Source organism: Pseudophryne corroboree, chromosome 10 (assembly GCF_028390025.1).
Source record: "Pseudophryne corroboree isolate aPseCor3 chromosome 10, aPseCor3.hap2, whole genome shotgun sequence".
NCBI lineage: Eukaryota > Metazoa > Chordata > Amphibia > Anura > Myobatrachidae > Pseudophryne > Pseudophryne corroboree.
This window is the reverse complement of record NC_086453.1, coordinates 6,290,780-6,305,442: the sequence shown is the minus strand read 5'-3', so window position 1 is coordinate 6,305,442 and position 14,663 is coordinate 6,290,780. Positions and strand designations below refer to the sequence as shown.

The 14,663-nt window shown below is 54.1% G+C and overlaps 1 protein-coding gene across 1 annotated transcript in view; it reads right to left on the bottom strand.

Annotated features, from left to right (window-relative positions):
* The window catches only part of RAP1GAP (RAP1 GTPase activating protein), a 100,799-nt gene that overhangs the window by 56,393 nt on the left and 29,743 nt on the right, over window positions 1-14,663 (bottom strand).

Here is a 14,663-nt window from a genome sequence, read left to right as displayed (position 1 = left end):
CATAAAATAGGGTTATTATCCCCGGTATCACGTGACTGCAGGACATTAACCCTCTACATCCCACAGTGCCTGGCGCACACACGGGGTTATTATCCCCGGCGTCACGTGACTGCAGGACATTAACCCTCTACATCCCACAGTGCCTGGCGCACACGCGGGGTTATTATCCCCGGCATCACGTGACTGCAGGACATTAACCCTCTACATCCCACAGTGCCTGGCGCACACGCGGGGTTATTATCCCCGGCATCACGTGACTGCAGGACATTAACCCTCTACATCCCACAGTGCCTGGCGCACACACGGGTTATTATCCCCGGCATCACCTGACTGCAGGACATTAACCCATTACATCCCACAGTGCCTGGCACACACGGGGTTATTATCCCCGGCATCACGTGACTGCAGGACATTAACCCATTACATCCCACAGTGCCTGGCACACACGGGGTTATTATCCCCGGCATCACGTGACTGCAGGACATTAACCCATTACATCCCACAGTGCCTGGTGCACACACAGGGTTATTATCCCCGGCATCACCTGACTGCAGGACATTAACCCATTACATCCCACAGTGCCTGGCACACACAGGGTTATTATCCCCGGCATCACCTGACTGCAGGACATTAACCCATTACATCCCACAGTGCCTGGCACACACAGGGTTATTATCCCCGGCATCACGTGACTGCAGGACATTAACCCTCTACATCCCACAGTGCCTGGCACACACGGGGTTATTATCCCCGGCGTCACGTGACTGCAGGACATTAACCCATTATATCCCACAGTGCCTGGTGCACACACGGGGTTATTATCCCCGGCATCACGTGACTGCAGGACATTAACCCTCTACATCCCACAGTGCCTGGCACACACGGGGTTATTATCCCCGGCGTCACGTGACTGCAGGACATTAACCCTCTACATCCCACAGTGCCTGGTGCACACACAGGGTTATTATCCCCGGCGTCACGTGACTGCAGGACATTAACCCATTACATCCCACAGTGCCTGGTGCACACACAGGGTTATTATCCCCGGCATCACGTGACTGCAGGACATTAACCCTCTACATCCCACAGTGCCTGGTGCACACAGGGTTATTATCCCCGGCGTCACGTGACTGCAGGACATTAACCCATTACATCCCACAGTGCCTGGCGCACACAGGGTTATTATCCCCGGCATCACGTGACTGCAGGACATTAACCCTCTACATCCCACAGTGCCTGGCACACACGGGGTTATTATCCCCGACATCACGTGACTGCACGACATTAACCCATTACATCCCACAGTGCCTGGTGCACACACGGGGTTATTATCCCCGGCGTCACGTGACTGCAGGACATTAACCCATTACATCCCACAGTGCCTGGCGCACACAGGGTTATTATCCCCGGCATCACGTGACTGCAGGACATTAACCCTCTACATCCCACAGTGCCTGGCGCACACATGGGGTTATTATCCCCGGCATCACGTGACTGCAGGACATTAACCCATTACATCCCACAGTGCCTGGTGCACACACAGGGTTATTATCCCCGGCATCACGTGACTGCAGGACATTAACCCTCTACATCCCACAGTGCCTGGCGCACACACAGGGTTATTATCCCCGGCATCACGTGACTGCAGGACATTAACCCATTATATCCCACAGTGCCTGGCACACACAGGGTTATTATCCCCGGCATCACGTGACTGCAGGACATTAACCCATTACATCCCACAGTGCCTGGCGCACACACGGGGTTATTATCCCCGGCATCACGTGACTGCAGGACATTAACCCTCTACATCCCACAGTGCCTGGTGCACACACGGGGTTATTATCCCCGGCGTCACGTGACTGCAGGACATTAACCCATTACATCCCACAGTGCCTGGCGCACACACGGGGTTATTATCCCCGGCATCACGTGACTGCAGGACATTAACCCATTACATCCCACAGTGCCTGGCGCACACAAGGGGTTATTATCCCCGGCATCACGTGACTGCAGGACATTAACCCATTACTTCCCACAGTGCCTGGTGCACACACAGGGTTATTATCCCCGGCATCACGTGACTGCAGGACATTAACCCATTACATCCCACAGTGCCTGGCGCACACAAGGGGTTATTATCCCCGGCATCACGTGACTGCAGGACATTAACCCATTACATCCCACAGTGCCTGGCGCACACACGGGGTTATTATCCCCGGCATCACGTGACTGCAGGACATTAACCCATTACATCCCACAGTGCCTGGCACACACAGGGTTATTATCCCCGGCGTCACGTGACTGCAGGACATTAACCCATTACATCCCACAGTGCCTGGCACACACGGGGTTATTATCCCCGGCATCACGTGACTGCAGGACATTAACCCATTACATCCCACAGTGCCTGGCGCACACAGGGTTATTATCCCCGGCATCACGTGACTGCAGGACATTAACCCTCTACATCCCACAGTGCCTGGCGCACACAGGGTTATTATCCCCGGCATCACGTGACTGCAGGACATTAACCCTCTACATCCCACAGTGCCTGGTGCACACACAGGGTTATTATCCCCGGCGTCACGTGACTGCAGGACATTAACCCATTACATCCCACAGTGCATGGTGCACACACAGGGTTATTATCCCCGGCATCACGTGACTGCAGGACATTAACCCTCTACATCCCACAGTGCCTGGCGCACACAGGGTTATTATCCCCGGCATCACGTGACTGCAGGACATTAACCCATTACATCCCACAGTGCCTGGCACACACACGGAGTTATTATCCCCGGCGTCACGTGACTGCAGGACATTAACCCATTACATCCCACAGTGCCTGGTGCACACACGGGGTTATTATCCCCGGCATCACGTGACTGCAGGACATTAACCCTCTACATCCCACAGTGCCTGGCGCACACACAGGGTTATTATCCCCGGCATCACGTGACTGCAGGACATTAACCCTCTACATCCCACAGTGCCTGGTGCACACACAGGGTTATTATCCCCGGCATCACGTGACTGCAGGACATTAACCCTCTACATTCCACAGTGCCTGGCGCACACACGGGGTTATTATCCCCGGCATCACGTGACTGCAGGACATTAACCCATTACATCCCACAGTGCCTGGCGCACACACGGGGTTATTATCCCCGGCATCACGTGACTGCAGGACATTAACCCATTACATCCCACAGTGCCTGGCGCACACACAGGGTTATTATCCCCGGCATCACGTGACTGCAGGACATTAACCCTCTACATCCCACAGTGCCTGGCACACACAGGGTTATTATCCCCGGCGTCACGTGACTGCAGGACATTAACCCATTACATCCCACAGTGCCTGGCGCACACACAGGGTTATTATCCCCGGCGTCACGTGACTGCAGGACATTAACCCATTACATCCCACAGTGCCTGGTGCACACACAGGGTTATTATCCCCGGCATCACGTGACTGCAGGACATTAACCCATTACATCCCACAGTGCCTGGTGCACACACGGGGTTATTATCCCCGGCATCACGTGACTGCAGGACATTAACCCTCTACATCCCACAGTGCCTGGTGCACACACGGGGTTATTATCCCCGGCATCACGTGACTGCAGGACATTAACCCATTACATCCCACAGTGCCTGGTGCACACACAGGGTTATTATCCCCGGCATCACGTGACTGCAGGACATTAACCCATTATATCCCACAGTGCCTGGTGCACACACAGGGTTATTATCCCCGGCATCACGTGACTGCAGGACATTAACCCATTACATCCCACAGTGCCTGGTGCACACACAGGGTTATTATCCCCGGCATCACCTGACTGCAGGACATTAACCCATTACATCCCACAGTGCCTGGCGCACACACGGGGTTATTATCCCCGGCATCACCTGACTGCAGGACATTAACCCTCTACATCCCACAGTGCCTGGTGCACACACAGGGTTATTATCCCCGGCATCACGTGACTGCAGGACATTAACCCTCTACATCCCACAGTGCCTGGTGCACACACAGGGTTATTATCCCCGGCATCACGTGACTGCAGGACATTAACCCATTACATCCCACAGTGCCTGGTGCACACAAGGGGTTATTATCCCCGGCATCACGTGACTGCAGGACATTAACCCTCTACATCCCACAGTGCCTGGTGCACACAGGGTTATTATCCCCGGCGTCACGTGACTGCAGGACATTAACCCATTACATCCCACAGTGCCTGGCGCACACACGGGGTTATTATCCCCGGCATCACGTGACTGCAGGACATTAACCCATTACATCCCACAGTGCCTGGTGCACACACGGGGTTATTATCCCCGGCATCACGTGACTGCAGGACATTAACCCATTACATCCCACAGTGCCTGGCGCACACACGGGGTTATTATCCCCGGCATCACGTGACTGCAGGACATTAACCCATTACATCCCACAGTGCCTGGCGCACACACGGGGTTATTATCCCCGGCATCACGTGACTGCAGGACATTAACCCATTACATCCCACAGTGCCTGGTGCACACACAGGGTTATTATCCCCGGCGTCACGTGACTGCAGGACATTAACCCATTACATCCCACAGTGCCTGGCGCACACACAGGGTTATTATCCCCGGCGTCACGTGACTGCAGGACATTAACCCTCTACATCCCACAGTGCCTGGTTCACACACGGGTTATTATCCCCGGCATCACGTGACTGCAGGACATTAACCCATTACATCCCACAGTGCCTGGTGCACACACGGGGTTATTATCCCCGGCATCACGTGACTGCAGGACATTAACCCATTACATCCCACAGTGCCTGGTGCACACACAGGGTTATTATCCCCGGCATCACGTGACTGCAGGACATTAACCCTCTACATCCCACAGTGCCTGGTGCACACACGGGGTTATTATCCCCGGCATCACGTGACTGCAGAACATTAACCCATTACATCCCACAGTGCCTGGTGCACACACAGGGTTATTATCCCCGGCGTCACGTGACTGCAGGACATTAACCCATTATATCCCACAGTGCCTGGTGCACACACGGGGTTATTATCCCCGGCATCACGTGACTGCAGGACATTAACCCATTACATCCCACAGTGCCTGGTGCACACACAGGGTTATTATCCCCGGCATCACGTGACTGCAGGACATTAACCCTCTACATCCCACAGTGCCTGGTGCACACACAGGGTTATTATCCCTGGCATCACGTGACTGCAGGACATTAACCCATTACATCCCACAGTGCCTGGCGCACACACGGGGTTATTATCCCCGGCATCACGTGACTGCAGGACATTAACCCATTACATCCCACAGTGCCTGGTGCACACACAGGGTTATTATCCCCGGCGTCACGTGACTGCAGGACATTAACCCATTACATCCCACAGTGCATGGTGCACACACGGGGTTATTATCCCCGGCATCACCTGACTGCAGGACATTAACCCATTACATCCCACAGTGCCTGGCGCACACACGGGGTTATTATCCCCGGCATCACGTAACTGCAGGACATTAACCCATTACATCCCACAGTGCCTGGTGCACACACAGGGTTATTATCCCCGGCATCACGTGACTGCAGGACATTAACCCATTACATCCCACAGTGCCTGGCGCACACACGTGGTTATTATCCCCGGCATCACGTGACTGCAGGATATTAACCCATTACATCCCACAGTGCCTGGTGCACACAGGGTTATTATCCCCGGCATCACGTGACTGCAGGACATTAACCCATTACATCCCACAGTGCCTGGCGCACACACGGGGTTATTATCCCCGGCATCACGTGACTGCAGGACATTAACCCATTACATCCCACAGTGCCTGGCGCACACACGGAGTTATTATCCCCGGCATCACGTGACTGCAGGACATTAACCCATTACATCCCACAGTGCCTGGCGCACACACAGGGTTATTATCCCCGGCATCACGTGACTGCAGGATATTAACCCTCTACATCCCACAGTGCCTGGTGCACACACAGGGTTATTATCCCCGGTGTCACGTGACTGCAGGACATTAACCCATTACATCCCACAGTGCCTGGCGCACACACAGGGTTATTATCCCCGGCGTCACGTGACTGCAGGACATTAACCCATTTCATCCCACAGTGCCTGGCACACACGGGGTTATTATCCCCGGCATCACGTGTCTGCAGGACATTAACCCATTACATCCCACAGTGCCTGGCACACACGGGGTTATTATCCCCGGCATCACGTGACTGCAGGACATTAACCCATTACATCCCACAGTGCCTGGTGCACACACGGGGTTATTATCCCCGGCGTCACGTGACTGCAGGACATTAACCCATTACATCCCACAGTGCCTGGTGCACACACAGGGTTATTATCCCCGGCATCACGTGACTGCAGGACATTAACCCTCTACATCCCACAGTGCCTGGTGCACACACGGGGTTATTATCCCCGGCATCACGTGACTGCAGGACATTAACCCATTACATCCCACAGTGCCTGGTGCACACACAGGGTTATTATCCCCGGCATCACGTGACTGCAGGACATTAACCCATTATATCCCACAGTGCCTGGTGCACACACAGGGTTATTATCCCCGGCATCACGTGACTGCAGGACATTAACCCATTACATCCCACAGTGCCTGGTGCACACACAGGGTTATTATCCCCGGCATCACCTGACTGCAGGACATTAACCCATTACATCCCACAGTGCCTGGCGCACACACGGGGTTATTATCCCCGGCATCACCTGACTGCAGGACATTAACCCTCTACATCCCACAGTGCCTGGTGCACACACAGGGTTATTATCCCCGGCATCACGTGACTGCAGGACATTAACCCTCTACATCCCACAGTGCCTGGTGCACACAAGGGGTTATTATCCCCGGCATCACGTGACTGCAGGACATTAACCCATTACATCCCACAGTGCCTGGCACACACGGGGTTATTATCCCCGGCGTCACGTGACTGCAGGACATTAACCCATTACATCCCACAGTACCTGGCGCACACAAGGGGTTATTATCCCCGGCATCACGTGACTGCAGGACATTAACCCATTACATCCCACAGTGCCTGGCACACACAGGGTTATTATCCCCGGCGTCACGTGACTGCAGGACATTAACCCATTACATCCCACAGTGCCTGGCGCACACACGGAGTTATTATCCCCGGCATCACGTGACTGCAGGACATTAACCCATTACATCCCACAGTGCCTGGCGCACACACGGAGTTATTATCCCCAGCATCACGTGACTGCAGGACATTAACCCATTACATCCCACAGTGCCTGGTGCACACACAGGGTTATTATCCCCGGCGTCACGTGACTGCAGGACATTAACCCATTATATCCCACAGTGCCTGGCGCACACACAGGGTTATTATCCCCGGCGTCACGTGACTGCAGGACATTAACCCATTACATCCCACAGTGCCTGGTGCACACACGGGGTTATTATCCCCGGCATCACGTGACTGCAGGACATTAACCCATTACATCCCACAGTGCCTGGTGCACACACAGGGTTATTATCCCCGGCATCACGTGACTGCAGGACATTAACCCTCTACATCCCACAGTGCCTGGTGCACACACGGGGTTATTATCCCCGGCATCACGTGACTGCAGAACATTAACCCATTACATCCCACAGTGCCTGGTGCACACACAGGGTTATTATCCCCGGCGTCACGTGACTGCAGGACATTAACCCATTATATCCCACAGTGCCTGGTGCACACACGGGGTTATTATCCCCGGCATCACGTGACTGCAGGACATTAACCCATTACATCCCACAGTGCCTGGTGCACACAAAGGGTTATTATCCCTGGCATCACGTGACTGCAGGACATTAACCCATTACATCCCACAGTGCCTGGCGCACACACGGGGTTATTATCCCCGGCGTCACGTGACTGCAGGACATTAACCCATTACATCCCACTGTGCCTGGTGCACACACAGGGTTATTATCCCCGGCATCACCTGACTGCAGGACATTAACCCATTACATCCCACAGTGCCTGGCGCACACACGGGGTTATTATCCCCGGCATCACGTGACTGCAGGACATTAACCCATTACATCCCACAGTGCCTGGCGCACACACGGGGTTATTATCCCCGGCATCACGTGACTGCAGGACATTAACCCATTACATCCCACAGTGCCTGGCACACACAGGGTTATTATCCCCGGCGTCACGTGACTGCAGGACATTAACCCATTACATCCCACAGTGCCTGGCACACACGGGGTTATTATCCCCGGCATCACGTGACTGCAGGACATTAACCCATTACATCCCACAGTGCCTGGTGCACACACAGGGTTATTATCCCCGGCGTCACGTGACTGCAGGACATTAACCCATTACATCCCACAGTGCCTGGTGCACACACAGGGTTATTATCCCCGGCATCACGTGACTGCAGGACATTAACCCTCTACATCCCACAGTGCCTGGCGCACACACAGGGTTATTATCCCCGGCATCACGTGACTGCAGGACATTAACCCATTACATCCCACAGTGCCTGGCGCACACACGGGGTTATTATCCCCGGCATCACCTGACTGCAGGACATTAACCCATTACATCCCACAGTGCCTGGTGCACACACAGGGTTATTATCCCCGGCATCACCTGACTGCAGGACATTAACCCATTACATCCCACAGTGCCTGGTGCACACACAGGGTTATTATCCCCGGCATCACGTGACTGCAGGACATTAACCCATTACATCCCACAGTGCCTGGTGCACACACAGGGTTATTATCCCCGGCATCACGTGACTGCAGGACATTAACCCATTACATCCCACAGTGCCTGGTGCACACACGGGGTTATTATCCCCGGCATCACGTGACTGCAGAACATTAACCCTCTACATCCCACAGTGCCTGGCACACACGGGGTTATTATCCCCGGCATCACCTGACTGCAGGACATTAACCCATTACATCCCACGGTGCCTGGTGCACACACGGGGTTATTATCCCCGGCATCACGTGACTGCAGGACATTAACCCTCTACATCCCACAGTGCCTGGCACACACGGGGTTATTATCCCCGGCATCACCTGACTGCAGGACATTAACCCATTACATCCCACAGTGCCTGGCGCACACACAGGGTTATTATCCCCGGCATCACGTGACTGCAGAACATTAACCCTCTACATCCCACAGTGCCTGGCGCACACAGGGTTATTATCCCCGGCATCACGTGACTGCAGAACATTAACCCTCTACATCCCACAGTGCCTGGCACACACAGGGTTATTATCCCAGGCATCACGTGACTGCAGTACATTAACCCATTACATCCCACAGTGCCTGGCGCACACAGGGTTATTATCCCAGGCATCACGTGACTGCAGGACATTAACCCATTACATCCCACAGTGCCTGGCACACACGGGGTTATTATCCCCGGCGTCACGTGACTGCAGGACATTAACCCTCTACATCCCACAGTGCCTGGCGCACACACGGGGTTATTATCCCCGGCATCACGTGACTGCAGGACATTAACCCTCTACATCCCACAGTGCCTGGTGCACACACAGGGTTATTATCCCCGGCATCACGTGACTGCAGGACATTAACCCTCTACATCCCACAGTGCCTGGCGCACACATGGGGTTATTATCCCCGGCATCACGTGACTGCAGGACATTAACCCATTACATCCCACAGTGCCTGGCGCACACAAGGGGTTATTATCCCCGGCATCACGTGACTGCAGGACATTAACCCATTACATCCCACAGTGCCTGGCGCACACACACGGGGTTATTATCCCCGGCATCACGTGACTGCAGGACATTAACCCTCTACATCCCACAGTGCCTGGCGCACACAAGGGGTTATTATCCCCGGCATCACGTGACTGCAGGACATTAACCCATTACATCCCACAGTGCCTGGTGCACACACAGGGTTATTATCCCCGGCATCACGTGACTGCAGGACATTAACCCATTACATCCCACAGTGCCTGGTGCACACAAGGGGTTATTATCCCCGGCATCACGTGACTGCAGGACATTAACCCATTACATCCCACAGTGCCTGGTGCACACACAGGGTTATTATCCCCGGCATCACGTGACTGCAGGACATTAACCCATTACATCCCACAGTGCCTGGTGCACACAAGGGGTTATTATCCCCGGCATCACGTGACTGCAGGACATTAACCCATTACATCCCACAGTGCCTGGCACACACAGGGTTATTATCCCCGGCGTCACGTGACTGCAGGACATTAACCCATTACATCCCACAGTGCCTGGCACACACGGGGTTATTATCCCCGGCATCACGTGACTGCAGGACATTAACCCATTACATCCCACAGTGCCTGGTGCACACACAGGGTTATTATCCCTGGCATCACGTGACTGCAGGACATTAACCCTCTACATCCCACAGTGCATGGTGCACACACAGGGTTATTATCCCCGGCATCACGTGACTGCAGGACATTAACCCATTACATCCCACAGTGCCTGGCGCACACACAGGGTTATTATCCCCGGCATCACGTGACTGCAGGACATTAACCCATTACATCCCACAGTGCCTGGCGCACACACAGGGTTATTATCCCCGGCATCACGTGACTGCAGGACATTAACCCATTACATCCCACAGTGCCTGGCACACACAGGGTTATTATCCCCGGCATCACGTGACTGCAGGACATTAACCCATTACATCCCACAGTGCCTGGCGCACACACAGAGTTATTATCCCCGGCATCACGTGACTGCAGAACATTAACCCTCTACATCCCACAGTGCCTGGCACACACGGGGTTATTATCCCCGGCATCACCTGACTGCAGGACATTAACCCATTACATCCCACGGTGCCTGGTGCACACACGGGGTTATTATCCCCGGCATCACGTGACTGCAGGACATTAACCCTCTACATCCCACAGTGCCTGGCACACACGGGGTTATTATCCCCGGCATCACCTGACTGCAGGACATTAACCCATTACATCCCACAGTGCCTGGCGCACACACAGGGTTATTATCCCCGGCATCACGTGACTGCAGAACATTAACCCTCTACATCCCACAGTGCCTGGCGCACACAGGGTTATTATCCCCGGCATCACGTGACTGCAGAACATTAACCCTCTACATCCCACAGTGCCTGGCACACACAGGGTTATTATCCCAGGCATCACGTGACTGCAGTACATTAACCCATTACATCCCACAGTGCCTGGCGCACACAGGGTTATTATCCCAGGCATCACGTGACTGCAGGACATTAACCCATTACATCCCACAGTGCCTGGCACACACGGGGTTATTATCCCCGGCGTCACGTGACTGCAGGACATTAACCCTCTACATCCCACAGTGCCTGGGGCACACACGGGGTTATTATCCCCGGCATCACGTGACTGCAGGACATTAACCCTCTACATCCCACAGTGCCTGGTGCACACACAGGGTTATTATCCCCGGCATCACGTGACTGCAGGACATTAACCCTCTACATCCCACAGTGCCTGGCGCACACATGGGGTTATTATCCCCGGCATCACGTGACTGCAGGACATTAACCCATTACATCCCACAGTGCCTGGCGCACACAAGGGGTTATTATCCCCGGCATCACGTGACTGCAGGACATTAACCCATTACATCCCACAGTGCCTGGCGCACACACACGGGGTTATTATCCCCGGCATCACGTGACTGCAGGACATTAACCCTCTACATCCCACAGTGCCTGGCGCACACAAGGGGTTATTATCCCCGGCATCACGTGACTGCAGGACATTAACCCATTACATCCCACAGTGCCTGGTGCACAGACAGGGTTATTATCCCCGGCATCACGTGACTGCAGGACATTAACCCATTACATCCCACAGTGCCTGGTGCACACAAGGGGTTATTATCCCCGGCATCACGTGACTGCAGGACATTAACCCATTACATCCCACAGTGCCTGGTGCACACACAGGGTTATTATCCCCGGCATCACGTGACTGCAGGACATTAACCCATTAAATCCCACAGTGCCTGGTGCACACAAGGGGTTATTATCCCCGGCATCACGTGACTGCAGGACATTAACCCATTACATCCCACAGTGCCTGGCACACACAGGGTTATTATCCCCGGCGTCACGTGACTGCAGGACATTAACCCATTACATCCCACAGTGCCTGGCACACACGGGGTTATTATCCCCGGCATCACGTGACTGCAGGACATTAACCCATTACATCCCACAGTGCCTGGTGCACACACAGGGTTATTATCCCTGGCATCACGTGACTGCAGGACATTAACCCTCTACATCCCACAGTGCATGGTGCACACACAGGGTTATTATCCCCGGCATCACGTGACTGCAGGACATTAACCCATTACATCCCACAGTGCCTGGCGCACACACAGGGTTATTATCCCCGGCATCACGTGACTGCAGGACATTAACCCATTACATCCCACAGTGCCTGGCGCACACACAGGGTTATTATCCCCGGCATCACGTGACTGCAGGACATTAACCCATTACATCCCACAGTGCCTGGCACACACAGGGTTATTATCCCCGGCATCACGTGACTGCAGGACATTAACCCATTACATCCCACAGTGCCTGGCGCACACACAGAGTTATTATCCCCGGCATCACGTGACTGCAGGACATTAACCCATTACATCCCACAGTGCCTGGCGCACACAAGGGGTTATTATCCCCGGCATCACGTGACCGCAGGACATTAACCCTCTACATCCCACAGTGCCTGGTGCACACACAGGGTTATTATCCCCGGCATCACGTGACTGCAGGACATTAACCCATTACATCCCACAGTGCCTGGCACACACGGGGTTATTATCCCCGGCATCACGTGACTGCAGGACATTAACCCATTACATTCCACAGTGCCTGGCGCACACACGGGGTTATTATCCCCGGCATCACGTGACTGCAGGACATTAACCCATTACATCCCACAGTGCCTGGCACACACAGGGTTATTATCCCCGGCATCACGTGACTGCAGGACATTAACCCATTACATCCCACAGTGCCTGGCGCACACACAGGGTTATTATCCCCGGCATCACGTGACTGCAGGACATTAACCCATTACATCCCACAGTGCCTGGCGCACACAAGGGGTTATTATCCCCGGCATCACGTGACTGCAGGACATTAACCCTCTACATCCCACAGTGCCTGGAGCACACACAGGGTTATTATCCCCGGCATCACGTGACTGCAGGACATTAACCCATTACATCCCACAGTGCCTGGCACACACGGGGTTATTATCCCCGGCATCACGTGACTGCAGGACATTAACCCATTACATTCCACAGTGCCTGGCGCACACACGGGGTTATTATCCCCGGCATCACGTGACTGCAGGACATTAACCCATTACATCCCACAGTGCCTGGCACACACAGGGTTATTATCCCCGGCATCACGTGACTGCAGGACATTAACCCATTACATCCCACAGTGCCTGGCGCACACACAGGGTTATTATCCCCGGCATCACGTGACTGCAGGACATTAACCCATTACATCCCACAGTGCCTGGCGCACACAAGGGGTTATTATCCCCGGCATCACGTGACTGCAGGACATTAACCCTCTACATCCCACAGTGCCTGGTGCACACACAGGGTTATTATCCCCGGCATCACGTGACTGCAGGACATTAACCCATTACATCCCACAGTGCCTGGCACACACGGGGTTATTATCCCCGGCATCACGTGACTGCAGGACATTAACCCATTACATTCCACAGTGCCTGGCGCACACACGGGGTTATTATCCCCGGCATCACGTGACTGCAGGACATTAACCCATTACATCCCACAGTGCCTGGCGCACACACGGGGTTATTATCCCCGGCGTCACGTGACTGCAGGACATTAACCCATTACATTCCACAGTGCCTGGCGCACACACGGGGTTATTATCCCCGGCATCACGTGACTGCAGGACATTAACCCATTACATCCCACAGTGCCTGGCGCACACACGGGGTTATTATCCCCGGCATCACGTGACTGCAGGACATTAACCCATTACATCCCACAGTGCCTGGCGCACACACGGGGTTATTATCCCCGGCATCACGTGACTGCAGGACATTAACCCATTACATCCCACAGTGCCTGGCGCACACACGGGGTTATTATCCCCGGCGTCACGTGACTGCAGGACATTAACCCATTACATCCCACAGTGCCTGGCGCACACACAGGGTTATTATCCCCGGCATCACGTGACTGCAGGACATTAACCCTCTACATCCCACAGTGCCTGGCGCACACACAGGGTTATTATCCCCGGCATCACGTGACTGCAGGACATTAACCCATTACATCCCACAGTGCCTGGCGCACACACAGGGTTATTATCCCCGGCGTCACGTGACTGCAGGACATTAACCCATTACATCCCACAGTGCCTGGTACACACAGGGTTATTATCCCTGGCATCACGTGACTGCAGGACATTAACCCTCTACATCCCACAGTGCCTGGCACACACAGGGTTATTATCCCCGGCGTCACGTGA